Below are 17,222 nucleotides of genomic sequence, written 5' to 3' on the forward strand. Positions count from 1 at the left end.
TTTACAGACAGAACTATATTAGAGGCAACAGCCTTGAAACAGACTCATTTACAAACATAAACATTCTCTAAAATGAGAAATAAAAATCACCAGGACCATCTACTGTCCCCTGTATTCCACAATCGGGTCTATCTCCTGATCAACAAGATACGAAACCCAACTTGACCAATTATTGTCACTCAGCTTGTTCTTGAAAACATCACACGATATTTCATAGGCAAAATTACCAAGCTCAAGTTGGCTATTGTAGTGGGAAATAGAATTCACACAAATTAGCTACGCCCATGGTGCAGAAGAAAAAGCATACCGAAATCTTTAGATTAGCCAGTGCTCACCATATTTACCTGTCTGAATGAGCAACACAATTACCAACTGGAATTCACAACACATCAACAATCCGTTACAAAGCCAAATTGGGTAGCAGAACTAGAGCAAACAGACTTTCCACCAAAGCACTACACCAACAAATTACTTAACCATAGAAATGTTCTTTCTGATCAATTCTCCTTCCACAGATTCTTCATCTTTAGCTTTAGCTTCCAGGGTGCAGGGATGCAGGCGAGTGCCCAATCCATGGCCCATCGTCCACATATCCCTTGCTGAATCGTGTTTTTATTATGTGTTTTACACTGTGTGTGTTACACAGCCCCTGTGCCTGCTTAGTGTCCTTCCAACACCCCTCCCCCACTGGCTGCCATACTCGCTACTGCAACTGCACAATCATGTCCTGGTCCATGCTGCCTCCTGCATTGCCCCCAAGCTCCGATTGGTTAGTTGTCCCTTTAACCGTCATCCAACTAGGGCAGCCCTCCTGCCAGTTGAAGCCCTTCCGGATAAGGGTACCGAGGCAAAGGGCAGCTCCTACAGAAGCAGCTCCAGATTGTGTCTGCAGCCATCAACACGGGAAACAGGAAGAAGGCAGCCATCAACCAGCAGCAATTGTCTAAGAATGTGTGGTGTGGACAGGAGGCACAGTAATCACTGTACCCTACTAAACTGGTCCACCTCTCCCATATCTTATCTTCTCCTCTCCAGCACCCATTCGCTTGTAGCCTGCATGGACCGATCTCTTTTTAGCTACTGTTACCCCATCTAGATCTACTGAGTTGCCAACTGTGTTGCCTAGCCTTGTATCACATCTAGGAGAACTGTTGGTAGGCAATATATCAAAACTAGATAAACTGGACTCTAACTGTGCTAGCTACTCCAGAAAGAATTGAGAGCATTAGACCACATCCTACTTAGCCAGAACAGTGAATATTAGCTTGCGTCAGATCTAGACAGAACTGTGAATATTAGTTTGTGTCACATATAGACAGAACAGTGAATATTAGCTCGTCTCACACCTAGACAGAACTGAGAATATTAGCTTCCGTCACATCTAGACAGAACTGTGAATATTGGAACACATCACATTTAAACAGAACTGTGGGGGATAATCAGGAGCCCCATCTAGATAGAATATGGAGATTAGAAGGTACCAGCTCAGGAAAAAATTGAGAAGGTTAGCACGCATCACATCTAGATAGCGATGCCACTAACCATCCCTCCCAAAAAAAAAAAAAAAAAAAAAAAAAAAAAAAAAAAAAAAAATCGCACTCCTCTGCACACACCTCTCAAACTAACTAAACACAACCACACCTTTAAAGCACACCAAACTGCACACACTTCACTAGACCACAACAACAAAACAAATTACACACAACCTCGTACAACAGAGTGTTAGGGAGAATTCTCTTTTAAGGCTAATTTCCCAAACCTAGTGAGTCCCCCAGCAGCTTTGCTGGATTTTTGGGGTTTGTTTTTTTCTCCTGCTTAGAGTGAGACTCTTTTCCTCCCACTCTTAGACATGATTTGAGGTGTACTTTTGACTTGGTATGTGTTCATGGGCTATGGGGTAATTTCTTTTTACTCCATAGGGCATCATCTGTTTTCCTATGGGTGTTACACAGCACCCTCAGGGCAGTAACACAGGGGTATCATAGTGATCCCCAAACATAGACTCCATACCCTGGGACGGACTACTGTCTCCCAGGGCATGTAAAGTCACCATTGGTTTTACTAGTCCAAATCTGTGAACAGAACCAGTACAAACCATCATATTGTGGAAGTACTGGGTAGGGGTAATTCGATTGCCCCTGGGTCTGTTTTCAAGGGGGCACTGTCCAGTCCCCCCCTTGTCAAGTTTCTGGCTGGTGGCAGTGGTTACCACGCGAAATATTCCCTAGGAATATTTTCTATGGGATTTTCCCATTGATTTTAAACGCACCACTTTTTGGTGCAATGCTAAAGATACAGCCGGGTTATTTATTTAATATTAATTCCCCAGTTGGGTCTTTTTGCCAGAACTCGGTTCCAAAATGGCGTTTGTGTCCATCTCTGTGACTCTGACCAAGGTCGAGCCCTTTGTTCCACTATTTTGGCGTGCTTCTCCACAGAAGCCCTCCAAGTGGTGCCACTCTGTCTGGGTTCCATAGAAGGGGTGGGGGGGGGGGATTAGGCACCCTGGACTGCGTTGCCTCGGCAACCCAAGTCGCACTCTCCTCTGATTGGCCCAGTGGTGAGCCGCCCGGCTCACCACTTAGCATGTGTGATTGACAGCTAGGCTGATGAATGGGGGTTTTTCTGCATAAAAGCAGGGGCTTTGGGACTGGAACTTCAGAAGTCGCCACAGGACCTAAGAATCTGACGAGGAAGAAGCTGAGCCACCTGCAACCCGACGACACCACCGGTGAAGCCCTGCTGCACGAACTCACCACTTTGCAACGACAGGGAAGATCTTCATCTGGAGAGTCTGTCCCCTTTGAGCTGGTAGGAACAACCAGTTCACCTTCTTTCGCTCCCAGAAGCGTCTCTTGGTTGAATCGCCCGTGCCAAGCACCCCGGCGGCCGGATAGCCAAGCTCACCACTTTTGAGCGTGAATAAAAGGACCGCACCTTTTAATTGGGAACTCAGTGGCTGGTTTGATCCCTGGGCAGTGCAACGACTCCAAACTTCCTCTACGACGAGATCCTCTCTTCCTCTGACTGTAACAACGAGCTGCAACCACTGCCAGGAACAACTGCCCCCGCTGGAGCTTCCTTCCCATTTAAGGTACTGTGTCCTGCCTGGCCTCCCTTTCTACAGAGTGCTCAAGGTGTCCCCTAAATCCTTGACCTCTATACTGGGTTGGCCCCAGACCTGCTTACTTTGCCTTTCTGAACTATTTCAACCCCTTTTGACTTTTCTGCAAAGACTTGGAGTGCATTTCCACTGTGTGATCTTGGGCACATTCCGCCTTGCTCTCTCCAAGAGTGGGCCTGGCCTATGAACATTTTGCTCTACAGTAGACCCTGCCTTTCTTGACTTGCTGTGGTTTCTTAAAAGTGTTCGTATTGTGTTATTTCCAAACTCTGCCTTTCCTCTCCCTTTTTAACTGAATTATTGGAGTGCCATCTAAGGTTACGCGCTCACCTCTGTTTTGCAAATAAGTGGTGTCTTAACTAAGACTTGTCGAATAATTTAACTAGGGAGGTGTATATACTTATAGTGACTGTGTTTGAACTTGCTTGATGTATTAGTGCCAGTGTATTTTTATAAGTGTGTTTTTAAATAAATAATTATATACTTTTATACCAAAGCTCTGGTCAGTGTTTGCTTGTGCTACTGTCTTTTTGTCCCTAATGTGTGTACTCTATATACTGCCTAACTCTTCTTGAGAGAAGTCTGACTGCTCAGCCACAGCTACCAGGTAAATCTGGGTGGTGCAGACTGCTCCCAAATGGGTTTACTGCCAACACCTCTAGTCTTAATCTTTTTGCAGTGCTCCCTAAGGGAACTGCACAGGATTCTGCCTAACACAGAACACAACGGCTAACAACCGAAAGCACACAAGCTCAGTGAACGGTGTTAACGGAAATGAAGCTGCCAACAGCACATCACAGCTCTCTTGCTCTTTCTCCTGCTCAGTCCTACAAACTCACCCTAACCCTTTTCCTTTTCAGATCTGCCAGAGCGCCAGGAGACTACTCCAGTAATGATCGTGCGGGGTACAAATGTCCTTAACATTAACATCTTAGACATGCAATCGGCAGCGTTTTTTTGCACACAAAGGTTGTTGGGTGATGGTTGTTGAACTATGGTTCCCAGCACAATCAACCTTTTACAGTCCAGGTATGCTCTCTTCCAAGCGCTTATAAAGGAAGCAGTCAAATCAGGTGTTGCCTGGTTAATCCACGTTTGCAGCTTCAAGGAACTCTGGCAGCCGGAGTCTATGTAGGTAGCCAGAAACCAACTTGAAGTTGGCTCTTTGGGACCACATTGACAGGTTCTTTCTGATGATATTCCTGCCACAAATTCCTAATCTAGGATATCCCCATCCCGGGGCAGCAGTACACCGGAAACTTTCCTGACGCAAGGGAGTGCAGCGCAGCTCCACGCCAGTTCGATTCAACGCCTCTACGTGCCAGATATGACATTGGGGCCAGTATATATATATGAGCAAAGTGCCCGAAGACCTCAGTTCCACCCTTTTTCCGTAGCACTTGGAAGCAAAGGGACCATAGAACTGATGGTGTACAAGTTTCCCCAAGAGGGGCAGGTAGGGAGGGCGATGAGGAATCTGTGGCAGGGACATCCAACAAAAAAAACATTAACGAGAGCCAAGTAAGTTGTTGTTCTAATGGATTCTTTCCTGCCACAGATTCTTCATCTATAAGACTCCCAAAGCAGCACACAAATCTGGAGGAGGGAGGAAAGCAAGGACATCACCTTAATCACGAAACTCTGGAGGAGTGCACTACCGAAACGGGCATCCTGGTCTACAAGGGAATCCAAGCAGTAATGCTTAGCAAATGTGTGCAGAGATGCCCACGTTGCAGCCTGGCAAATGTCCAGGACAGGGGCTCTCCTCTGCAGGGCATGGGTGGAACCCACTCCTCAACTAGAATGAGTTCTGAGGCCCTCAGATACAGTCTTCACAGCCAGATCGCAGCATTCTGAGATGAAGAGAATGATCTACCTAGAAAGTCTATTTGGTCATAACCCAGCCAAAACAAGTACCAGCGTAACCAATAAAAAGCTGGTCATCGTTCCTAGCCTCCCTAGTATGAGAGACAGAACTTCAGGGCCCGTACTGGGTCCAAATGATGGAATCGATCCTCTGCCTTAGAAGGGTGAGAGGAAAAAACAGAGGAAGATGGATCTGCTGAGAGAGATGGCAATCAGAGAAAGGAGGGTCTCACTCTCAATGTCACCTTCTCTTTGGGAATAAAATAAATAGGGAGGCAGACCAGACAATGCCTGGAGATCAATCACCCGTTTCGCAGAAGTGATGGCAAACTGACATGTAATTCCATGTCTAATCATGCTTAAAGCAGTAGATTTGACCCATGAGTTCAAGCCTTGACGCAAATGCAGATTCATATTTAGTAAACGCGAGAAATTAAAATTACATACAGGCGAAGTTAAGCGAAACTGTTCATAATTGTACATTGAAGAAAAATATGTTTTTAATTTGTGAGTCTGGGACGGGCGCCAAGTGACCACGGTATTAGAACACTGTGACACGCTTGATGTAATCAATCCCTATACTGCACTCCAGGCTTTCTGGGATGAGCACCAATTGTTCCGATAAACAGTAAACAAAGACTGAGAACGCAATATGAAAGAACTACAACATTATGAAAAGACCACAGAACGTCCTGTGGAGCGGTATGCTGCTTGGCAGCTTTTTAAAGTAGGTGAAAGGTGCATTAAAATATTTTGGAGTTTTGCAGGAAAGATGATGAGCACGGATATTGAACTTGTTTACCCAACCTCAAAGCTGCTCACCAACTTCATGCTGCTGACCGATAGATATAGGAGGGGTTAACAGTGAGAGCCCAGACAATATAAAAAGGACTGCATTTAATTCCTGCATAGGGGGATTTTGCTGTATGCAGACAGGGAGCTGGCAAGAAGACAAAGCGGCAGACAAAAGGCTGGAGAGAGAGCAGCACTGGAGCAGAGGGGAGGGTTCAAGTCCCTCTTTTTGCCTGGCTGGATTTTAAAGCCACAAAACAGAATGTTTGGCTTTTCTGAGACATTTTGAGTCACCAGAGGACTCCGTCTACTGACCTTTGAGCAGAATATTTGGTTTTGATTGAGCTGTATGGGGAATCATTTTTTACTTTTCCACCCAAGCCAAGATAGATCAGACCCTTAATTCTAAATGGCTGCATGCTGAGACCATGTGACATTAATTCTTTCTGGAGAATTTTTCTTCAATTTCTATGCATTTTGATGAAGACCAAGGTGATTTTTATTGATGGTTTTTGATATTTTATTCGGTATGTTTTTGTTAGGCAGAAACCTGTGCAGTTCCCTCTGGGACCACTGCAAAAGATTTAAGACTACAGGTGTTTGGCAGTAAACCCACTTGGTAGCAGTCTGTACCACACAGATTCACTTGGTAGCTGTGGCTGAGCAGTCAGACTTCCTTCAAGAAGAGTTAGGCAGCATACAGAGTATTCACAATAGGTCAGAAGAGCACAGTAGAACAAGTAAACACTGACCAGAGCTTGGTGTAAGAGAGAGATGATTATTTATTTAAAACCACATCTAATAAAACACACAGGCACTAATTTTAAGCAGTTCAAAAACACGGTCACTAAAAGATATACACTCCCTTAAAAGAATATTAGACAAGTCTTAAGTAAAGCTCCACTTATTTTCAGACACCGGTGAGCGCTTAATGCAGATGGCACTCTAATAATTCGTTTTAAAAAGGGAGAGAAAAGCAGGGTATAAATTGAAACAGATCCCAACACTTTCACAAGAACACAGAAAGAGAGGAAGGCAGAGTCAAACCGTGAAGTTAGAGTTCAGAAAGCCGGATCCACTTTAAGAGGATCAGAACAAAATGTGTCCAAGGTCACACGGTTAAAAAGTGCACAAAAGTCTCGAAAAGGTTCAGAAAGAGCTGGACCAAAATAAAGGGGACCAGTTAGATGGTCAAGGCGGCCAGCCCAGTCCAGAAGGTTAAGGGATTATTATTACCTTGTAGCAATCTTTAGAAAGGGAGGCCTGGCGGCCTCGGTACCTTAAAGTGGTGAGAATACTCCAGCGGGGGAAGTTGTTCCTGGGAGCGGATGCAAGTCGGTGCTTCGTCCGGGGGAAGAGAGGATCTCGTCGGGGAGGAAGACAGGAGTTCGTTGCACTGCCAGGGAAGAAACCAGCCGCGGGGTTCTCAGTTAAAAGGAGCGGTCCTTTTGTTCGCGGTCCAGTGGTAAGTGGCTATCCGGTTGCCGGGGTGCTTGGCACGGGCAATTCGACCACAAGACATCCTGGGATGCGAGAAAAAGAAGGTAAACTGGTTGTGCCCACCAGTCAGGGGAAGAAGACTCTCCAGCAGTGAGATCTTCTCCGTCGTCGGGAAGTGGTGAGTCGGTTCCGCAGGGCTCCACCGGTGGTGTCGTCGTAGCAGGTCGGCTCAGCTTCTCCCTCGTCGGATTCTCAGGTCCTGTGGCGACTTCTGAAGTTCCAGTCCCCAAAGCCCTGCTTTTATGCAGCACACCCCCATTCATTCAGCCTAGCTGTCATTCAAACATGCTAAGTGGTGAGCCGGCCGGCTCACCACTTGGGCCAATCACAAAGAGTGCGACTTGAGTTACCAAGGTAACTCAGTCCAGGGTGCCTAAACCACCTCCCACACCCCCTGTGGTACCCAGACAGAGTGGCACCACTTTTGGAGGCTTCTGTGGAGAAGCCTGCCAAAAGTGGAACAAAGGGCTCGACTTGGGTTGGAGTCACAGAAGAGAACACAAACGTCATTTTAGAATCGAGTCCTGGCAAAAAATACCAACCGGTGAATTAATATTAAATAAATAAACCGGCGGTATGTTCGAGGCTATGAGAATTAAATAATTAAAGTTGGTAGCCTCGAACAATGGGAAAATCCCATAGGGAAATATTCGTGGTTGAATATAAAAAGTAGTATCCACTGCCACCAGCCAAAACTCAATCAGGGGGGACGGAGACGTGCCCCCTCAACTAACAGACCCCGGGGCAATCGAATTGCCCCGACCAGTACGTCCACAATATGATGGTTTGTACTGGTTTCTGTTCATAATTTGGGACTAGTAAAGCCAATGGTGACTTTACATGCCCTGGGAGACAGTAGTCAGTCCTAGGGTATGGAGTCTATGGTGGGGTGTCACTATGACACCCCTGTGTCACTGCACGGAGGGTGCTGTGTAACACACATAGTAAAAACACAGGAGACCCTATGGCGTAAAGGACCCCATAGCCCATAAAACACATTATCAGTCAAAGGAACACCATAAATCGTGTCCAACTGTGGGAGAAAGAGAGCCTCACTCTTGGCAGGAGAAAAAAAACAAACTCCAGAAATCCAGCAAAGCTGCTGGGGGACACACTAGGTTAGGAAATTCAGCCCAAAAAGAGAATTCTCCCTAACAGTTTTGGACTGTGTAAATTACTTCAGGGACCAGGCTCCTCCAGCTCACATCTTTCCGCATATTACAGCCAGTGAGTATGGAAGGTTTGTTTACCCTTCAATGATATCCCATTGAGAAAGGTACTGAGGTATTGAAAGAGGAAGTGCATTTAAGTGCTTGGGAGGTGCTTTATGAAGATTGCTGAGGTTGTCTAGCGAGACCTGGTGAGGCAGGTCGTTGTTTCTTAAGAGGACTATGATAATCTTGGAGAAGGTTGATCAGTAATGAATAGATGTACAGGCAATGAAAGGAATTGCTGCTGGTTCATTTATGGCTTTTTTGCATTTTAAGTGTATTGTGCATAGTGACCAATATGGTAGCAAGGTTTTTTTATTATTTATTTCTCTGAATTAAAATATTTGTTTTATACATGAGTGTAAAAAGCATTTATGGAGTGTTCATTATTGAGAGCTTTGCCAAGAAGCATTTTAACACGAACTTTAATAGCGGGACATTATTTAAGTGTTGTGTATTGATTTGTTAAGTATGGTACATGTCTTTAATACACATATGAAGGGTTACTGGAAGGTGTGAGCAGTGGACTATCAATACAAAATAATGTGACATTAGTAAGCCTCTCCTCGGCAGATGAAAGCGATTAGCCGCCTACTGCAGGGGTTGTTGCCTTCTCTTTACTGATGCAGTGACAGGCATATGCTCTTCCCTATCTCTATTCCTACCACAGCCGCTGCATTGGTGCAGGGCCTTACACACTCTCTATGGTGTAGAGGGGCTCTAAAGAATGGGGTAAGGATCACGTCAAACCAGGAAAATCACTTTAAGGGTGAGCAATCTAATAGAACAGGAATGAAGGGGCTCAAATGGAGCACTGATAAGAAATGTTAAAACGAAATTAAAATCCCACACCGGAACCGCAAACTGGCAAGGAGGAAACTGGTTACACAAACCCTGCAAGAGCTGTATAACAGTGGGCACTGAGAAAATCAAGCCCTGTTCTGGTGACCTCTTGAACACAGGAGTAGTGGCGAGGTAGGCCTTCGTAGTGCCTATCTGCAGGCCAGCTTGGGCCAAAATAAGTGGAAAATCCAACACAGGGGACAGAGGAAAGGATAAAGTATAAAGGATCCAGGTCCCTTTCCTGGCATCAAATCAAAAAATTACACCACCTGCATGTTTAATGGATTTTGTATGGACCTCTGAGCTGAAAAGAGCACATTGCGGACGGTGTCCAACAAGTCCCACTCCTTGTAGCTCAGCAGCACAGTAGCCAAGCATGAATGTTCAGGTTGCTGAGGTTCGGATGGAGGACCCACCCCTCCGAATGGCAGAGCAAGCCCACTCTCCCCGGAAGGCGCCAGGGAGAGCAAATGGACATGTCATGCAACTTCGTTCTCCGCGCCCAGTCTGGGGCAATCGGGATCATTGTGGTTCTGAACATGCGCAATCTCCTGAGAACCAGCGGAATGATAGGGATCAGCGGTAAACGCATAAAGAAATTCAAAAGACCACTTGAACATCAGTGCGTCCCCCCAAAGCTCCCCGATGAGGAAATTCCCTGGAGAAGAACAACTTGAACTTCCTGTTGTCACTGGAAGCAAAGAGGTCCACTTGAGAAGTTCCCCAAAAAGAGAAGATCTCCACCAGAACTTCCTGATAGTGCTCCCACTCGTGGGAGGCCGAATTCTGTCTGCTCAAGACATCTGCTGTGAAATTCTCCCATCCGGAAAAATGAGCCGCCTGCGGGAAGACACTGTTCTCCAAAGCCCAGAACCATAGTCTTATTGCTTCCCTGCACAGAGGCAAGGACCCAAGCCACCTTGTTTGTTGAGGTAGTGCATGGCCAGTGCGCGGTCCGTCAGGATCAGCACAGTCATGCGTTGCACAGAGGGGAGGAAAGCGACCAGGGCCAGCCTGATCACTCAACTCCAGCAAGTTGTGTTCCTGAGACTCTGAGGGAGGCCATAGTCCACTCACTGTCAGGTCTGACAGGTAGTGCCCCAGCTTTTCAGAGATACAGCCATGACCAGTGTCACCTGCGGCCACAGCTGACTAAACAACCCACCTATTAGAAAGTTGTCCCGCACGACTCACCACGCGAGATCCTGAGCCACCTTGCTCGGGAACATTAGACAGTCAGACACATGGCCCTGGAACTGCGACCATTGGCAACGTAGAAGCCACTGAAACAATCTAATGCGTGGCCTCACCTCTGGAACTACTAGGATGCAGGAGGCATGAGGCCCAGAAGGTGCAGGAAAGCCGAGGCACAGACTTGTTACTGTGACTGGAGGACATTAACCATTAAAAAGATGTTCACTACTCAATCCTCAGATGGGAAATCTCTGCCCAGACGAGTGTTCAAGACTGCCCCAATAAATCAGAGACTGGGACGACAGAACCTGAGACTTTTTGAAGTTCATGGGAAAGCCCAAACTATGGCCTGGAGCGGAGCAATGTGGATGTGCTACGAGGGAGCTCTGAGGCCGCCCATCTAATAGCGTGAGAAAATATTAGATTTTATCTACCATACATGTCGGAAGGTAACTGAAGTGATTCTCCAGAAAGCAGAGACCACAGAGAAGACTCCCAGGCTCGGCATCTTCTTTAAGTGTTTGTGCCCCTCCCATGTAAAAGCTGGGTGCCATCTTGAGCATGCATCCGGGAAGCTCTGCAGGACGACAGAACAGCGATCGGTGGAGCACGTCCTACAGCAGTGGATCATGGATGGACCTGGAGGCCCAGAGTGGTGGTGAGCAGTAGGAGGTGAGAAGCGGTCTATCAAGGAGTGAACGGGGGAGCAGTGACCGAAGTTAACAGACACAGGTTGAAACGTGGTAGAGTGCTGTGGCGGCCAGCAGGGAGAGAAACGCCCTGTTGGGGAATCGAGTTGGAGGCACTCAGATGGGTCCATAATGCGAGGCAGGCAACCCCTTGTAGTTTTATCAGTGTTTGACATTTTATTTTAACAAAGAAATGCAAACAAAACTTAACTAATCCTACTCTACCAAGGAATTGCCTACCTAATCTAGGATGTAAGGGAGAATCTTCTAGCATGCATAAACTGATCCTTACACTAAACAGAACAGTCAAAACAAAGCATAAACAACAAAGTAGAAATTACCTTACCGTAATGGTCTTTCTATGGATTCTTCTCCCGCAGATTGCTCATCATGATAGATTTTCATCTCCAACTTTGCTGCTCAGAAAACGCCAGGGGGCATAGTGGACCTCGACTCTCGGCTGCCGATCGTCAATCTGTCTTGGATCGTCGGCTTTGGATGGGATGTCAGGCATCGTATAATTACCATGTCACTACGCCCCACACCTCAGTTCCTGTAATGCCATACAAGATGCGTTCTCGCTTGGACAGAAGCCACCACCCACAGAACTTTGAGTGGGGATGGATGGGAGGTTTTGATGAGGAATCTGCGGGAGAAGAATACATAGAAAGAACATTACGGTAAAGGTAATTTCTCCTTCAATAGATTGCTTTTCTTCCACAGATTCCTCATCAGGATATTCTACCCGAGCAGTTAGGATAAAGGAGAAGGGCAGAACAATTTTATACCAGCAGATTCTGCAAAACCGCCCTGCCAAACTTAGCATCAGCTCCCTGTGCAACATCCAAGGAATAGTGCTTGGTAAAGGTATGTAAAGATGACCAAGTGGCCACCCGGCAAATATCACTAACCAGGACTCCTCTCTGGAGGGCCATAGAGCTGAGACCCCGCTGGTCAAGTGGGCCCGATACCTGCTGGAAGCTCCTTGCCTGCATATTGGTAACACTCGGCTATGCACAGGAAAGTAGACCATGACAGAATTTGCTTAGTGACTGGAAGGCCTTTTCTAGACAAGGAATGGGCCACAAACAACTGGTCTGATTTCCTAAACTCAGCCATACGGGCGACATAGAAACTTAACACCCTCTTGGGATCAAAGCAATGGAAATGCTCCTCCTCTTTCGAGGGACGCGGAGGAGGGTAACAGACAGGCAAGTCAATGGACTGGGACAGATAAAATTCTGAACTACGGTAGGCAGGAATCCAGGCTTGACTTTAAGAGAGACTTTCTCGCGAAAGAACTTCAGGAATGGAGGTTTGCAGCACAAGGCTTGCAGTTCGCTAACCCTCCTGGCCACAGTCGCAAAGAACATGAATGCATAGGCTCAAATGGAACCACCATCAAAAAGATCAAAACCAGACGGGGCATGGCCAACAGGAGAGCGATGAGGACGTGAGTCCCTGAAGCTCCCGGTCCGTCAACAATATCCTTTATTATATCCTGCTATGCGTGGAATAGAAATACTCCTGCTGAGGGGCAACTACATGAAGAGTCATCGGGCGAGTGTAAACCCAGACAACAAGCTTGTGACTGAGTGGCAAGCAACTGAACGGAATCCGTGCGGGTGAAGGAAGAGGCGTAAAAAAGATGGCCGCGAGCTGAAGGCTGGAGAAGGAGACCGAGAATCAGCTGCATGGCGCCAAGCGTGGATCCGGCATCTGCGATCACACAACCAGCGCTATATCTATCAACCGGAGCACCGGTGCCGGAGGTCCGGGAGGCTGATCGCCAGGTGCTGTGGAGAGGCACTGCCTACGGTGTGACGCTGCCCTACGCGCGCTGTGCAGGCTGCTGCCGGGGAGCAGCAAACTGTAGAGTGACCCATGCCGCTCCACTGCAGTGGAGACCTGAACTTAAGCGCCACCTGTCTGATGCGCTCAAACAGGGACGAATATCCAAACCAGCTGCCTGGTCCTGGATTGGGAGGTGCTGGTGCCCAGCCCGCCCTCCGGCCCAGACCCTAGAATACCACTGCAGTCGGCTTGTGGCCCGAGAGCTCAGAGTCCGCCACAATCCCTCCCCTCCATGAAGACTGCTGCATTCACATCGGGGTGAGATAACACACGTTTCCGACTCCTCTAAGAGGACTACAATCTATTGTGGATAGACTGCATGGCCCTGGTGCTCGCCAGAGAAGACGTTGCAGAGGCGCAGTGGCGCTCCACACCAGCAAAACCTCCACACTGTAGGATGAAACCGATGAAGGCGATGTGTGGCCGGGCTTGATGTGCCAACCCGCGCTGGAGATTGCTGGGCCTTGGCTGCCGGGGTCCCGAATGAACGCCCCGAGTGCCTTCCCAAGTGGGGAAAACACACAGGAGACACCGGCTTGTGACAGCCTGCCTGCTCTATCCCGCACCCGCCAGTACCCCACACAACCTGGCAGTGAACAAGGTCGGACCGAGCTGAGCCTGACAATATGGCACTGTGCCAACTGAATAAACAGCAACGCTGTGGTACGCAGGCGAAGGCGGAGACTGAGTCCATCACGTGCCCTGTTGGACCCCTGACACTGGGGTTCTAGCACTAATTTTGGTACCTCGTGGGGGACTACTGCCCAGGTGGAGGTGTTGGCTGGAGATCTCCGCCTCCCCCATGTTGACGACCTGACTCCGTGCTGGCTGGTAACAAACTGGAATCCCCAACGGGTGCTGGGCACTGTGCTCTGTGCCGGCCGGCGCCACACCTAGGGCTGCGCAGTGGGGCCGTGCGGGAGCTGGCACACGACGGGACTGCTCGGCGCACACCCGGTGTTGCTGCCCGCAGTGAGGACGCCGGCTGATGTGCCTGCAGAGCTGGTGTTATAACTCTGAATACCTCGCCACTCTAAATACAGGCCATGTGACTGGGCCCCTGCCGTGATCACAAGAGGAGACAATAGGGCTGGGACAACTTAACAGAAACTGAGACTGGATACACTGGCCATAACACGATCACTGATCCTTTGGATTTGGAGGAGGGCTGTGTGGATGAGTACTGGGTCGGAGGAACTAGAACTGCCTGGACTGGGAGTGGGGAGAACCAAATGGGACATCACATTTCACGCAAACCATCAATTGGAGCGCCTGATTTGAAACAAAATCCCCCCCCATCCCCACTGCACACCCATGAACAACTCTGGCTCACCACACTGACTAGTGCAGAGGATACAATTTGGGCTCTCCAGACAATAGCGGCTGATAGAGAGACTGGGACTCCCACACAGACACTAAACACTGAAGCAGTAAACAACGGGGTACCTGACACCACACTGATAAGTTTTGAGACCCAAGGTACTGTGACGGGGCCCCTCTCCATACAGGCAGGGCAAGATGGAGGCTGAACATCCGGGAGGTTATAGCTACTGAGGTTGAATCCACAGCTGGGCGCACTGGCACTTGTAACCAGTGGATTGCACTCCTACCTTACAAGCAGCTCTGGAGCAGGCTCGCAAACCCGCCCACGCCAACCCTGTTGCTGGTGATGGAAAGGTCATGATGAATAGGCGGCAAGACCCTCCGGGGTCTTTACTGATGGGTGCCAGGCGCTATGGGCCCGATTGGCATCGGTGCACCCAAACATTCTCACGACAGAGATCTTGTGATAACAACCTGCTAAAGTAGCCAACGTAAGCTTGATCTATATATTGGACCAAACCCGGTGCCGAAACAAATCACTTCCGCAAAGACCGGCCACATCACTCTGGGAAACGTGTCGTTACACAATGGCCCACCCGTTACTGAGCTCATCATGGCCAAGGAGAAATCTAAAAAGGTGTTCACTCAATGCAGAATTGACCAATATACCACACCTGTGACAAACACCTCTGCGGAACAATGTCAACCAGACACGATGGCAGACACAGAAAACACCATATCTTTGAAAGATGTCATGACTGTGATCGCTAACTCATGTGCCTCCACGGAGCAACAAATGGACGGCATTAGCAGAGATGTTTCGCTCCTTCGACATGACCTGCAGAAACTAACCTCCCGGACGGGAAAGGCAGAACACTGCATGTCTGGGGCGGAAAATGGGCTTCCGAAACGTGGAACAACAGCTGTCCAGAGTCATGACACGCCTGAAAACGATGGAGGAAAGGGTGGACGAGGGAGAAGGAAGGTCGCGACACAACAATGTCAAAATCATGGGCCTGCCAAAGAAAGCGGAAGGGCCAAACATGGAACTGTTTCTGAAACAGTGGCTGGCAGACACGTTTGAGCCAAAGACATTTTCCAAATTCTTCTCAATTGAACGAGTCCACCGAATGCCGGTCGGACGGCCGATCCCTGGTGCGCCACCACGTACAGTGATCGCAAAGTTACTAAACTATAGGGACGGTGATGAGCTGCTCCAAATGGCCCACGCCTGAGGTACTATAACTTATAATGGATCCCGAATTGCCTTCTTCCCAGACTATACCAAGGAAGTCCAAAAGGCCAGACAATCCTTTGACGAACTCAAAAAACAGCTACAAATCCTGAATGCGAAATATGGCCTTTTGTTCCAGGCTCAACTCAAAACATATCACAAGGGTACGACAGTACACTTTACAGATTCCAAAGACGCATGGAAGTGGGCGGAACAACACATTGAAGTGGACTGGAGTTTGGCGAGGACCAGCAGAAACAGAAACCTCCGGGCTCCACTTGATCGGGGGACGCTGGCCCCGCTGACACTGGCGCGAGAACCCGAACATCCACACAAGAGGGGGATGATTAATGACAGCCTCCGGAGCTGAAGTATAACCTTATTTATTGATGACCCGAATAGTAAGCAAGGGGTAATGTGAACACCTGCAATGGCCACGCATAGAAGTGAAGATGAGCGGCCCAGAGGGAACCACCCTCCACCCCCACCTGGAAATGTCATTCCAGTGCTGCTGGACTGGGGTGTGCTTCTGGGATCAGTAAACAACTAGTTTGTGTGGTGCTTATTTGATTGTTGGATAGTCGACAGTTTCATCTATCATTAAGTTTGGGCGACAGATGCTTCAGGTTGGGATGGAGTATAGGGAGGGGGGGGTAAGGGAAGTTGTGTAATAGGTTTTTGTTTACAGATCCACCAGTCAAAACACACATATGCCCGATGGGTACAGCCCCTCGTGACGCCTGAATGGCTACTATCTCAGCTCCCCAGAGCTCATTGAACCCATCCAAAAGAACACAGCAACATATTTTGAGCTGAACACATGTTCAGTGGATAACCCAGCGACACTGAGGGAAGCATACAAGCCGGTTCTCCGGGGCGAGATTCTCTCCTGGGCATCGGCACACAAGAAAACTCATCAGCAGACAATAATAGAAGCAGAACAAGATGTGCTGCAGAAAGAAACGGTACTTATAGCTACTGGGTCACCTGACGCACACCTCTCCCTTTTACTAGAGCAAGAAAGTCTCCGTAACATAGCTCTAGACAACGCCAAACAGACCCATTCAGGGATGCGCATAAGGATATATGAATCCGGAGATAAAGCTAGTAAAATTCTCGCCTGGCTGGAACGTAGGGACGATGGCCACCAGCAGGTCAGTTGAAATTAAAAGAGAAGACTCAGAGCTATTACAAATTGACTGCGACATCGCAGAAGGTTTTGCCACCTATTATGTGGATCTGTACAAACCCCCAGATGAGCCTGTAAATACTGCGGTGCTTGATGGGATTACACTCCCCCACGTAGACACCACACAAAAAGCCCTCCTTGACAGGGACATCACAGAGGACGAGGTCGTGTTGGCCATATCACAACTGCTGTCGGGAAAACACCAGGACCCAATGGCTTCCCAATTGACATAAGGAAAAGGCTAAGGGGGAGCGAAGTGGTTCTGCACCTACTCAAAATGTTTTTACACTTTAGAGAGCAAGGAACCCTGTCCCCTGATCTTTGAAAAGCTAGCATAATTGTCATCCCGAAACCAGGCAAACACCCAGAGAGATGTAGCTCATACAGGCCGATCTCTCTGATC

General features: G+C 48.2%; 1 protein-coding gene across 2 annotated transcripts in view; it reads right to left on the reverse strand.

Annotated features, from left to right (window-relative positions):
- Positions 1–17,222, reverse strand: part of UBA6 (ubiquitin like modifier activating enzyme 6) — a 1,607,755-nt gene that overhangs the window by 446,121 nt on the left and 1,144,412 nt on the right. The gene's annotated exons all lie outside the window — the stretch shown is intronic.

The sequence above is a fragment of the Ambystoma mexicanum genome, chromosome 6q (assembly GCF_040938575.1).
Source record: "Ambystoma mexicanum isolate Mex_15411 chromosome 6q, UKY_AmexF1_1, whole genome shotgun sequence".
NCBI lineage: Eukaryota > Metazoa > Chordata > Amphibia > Caudata > Ambystomatidae > Ambystoma > Ambystoma mexicanum.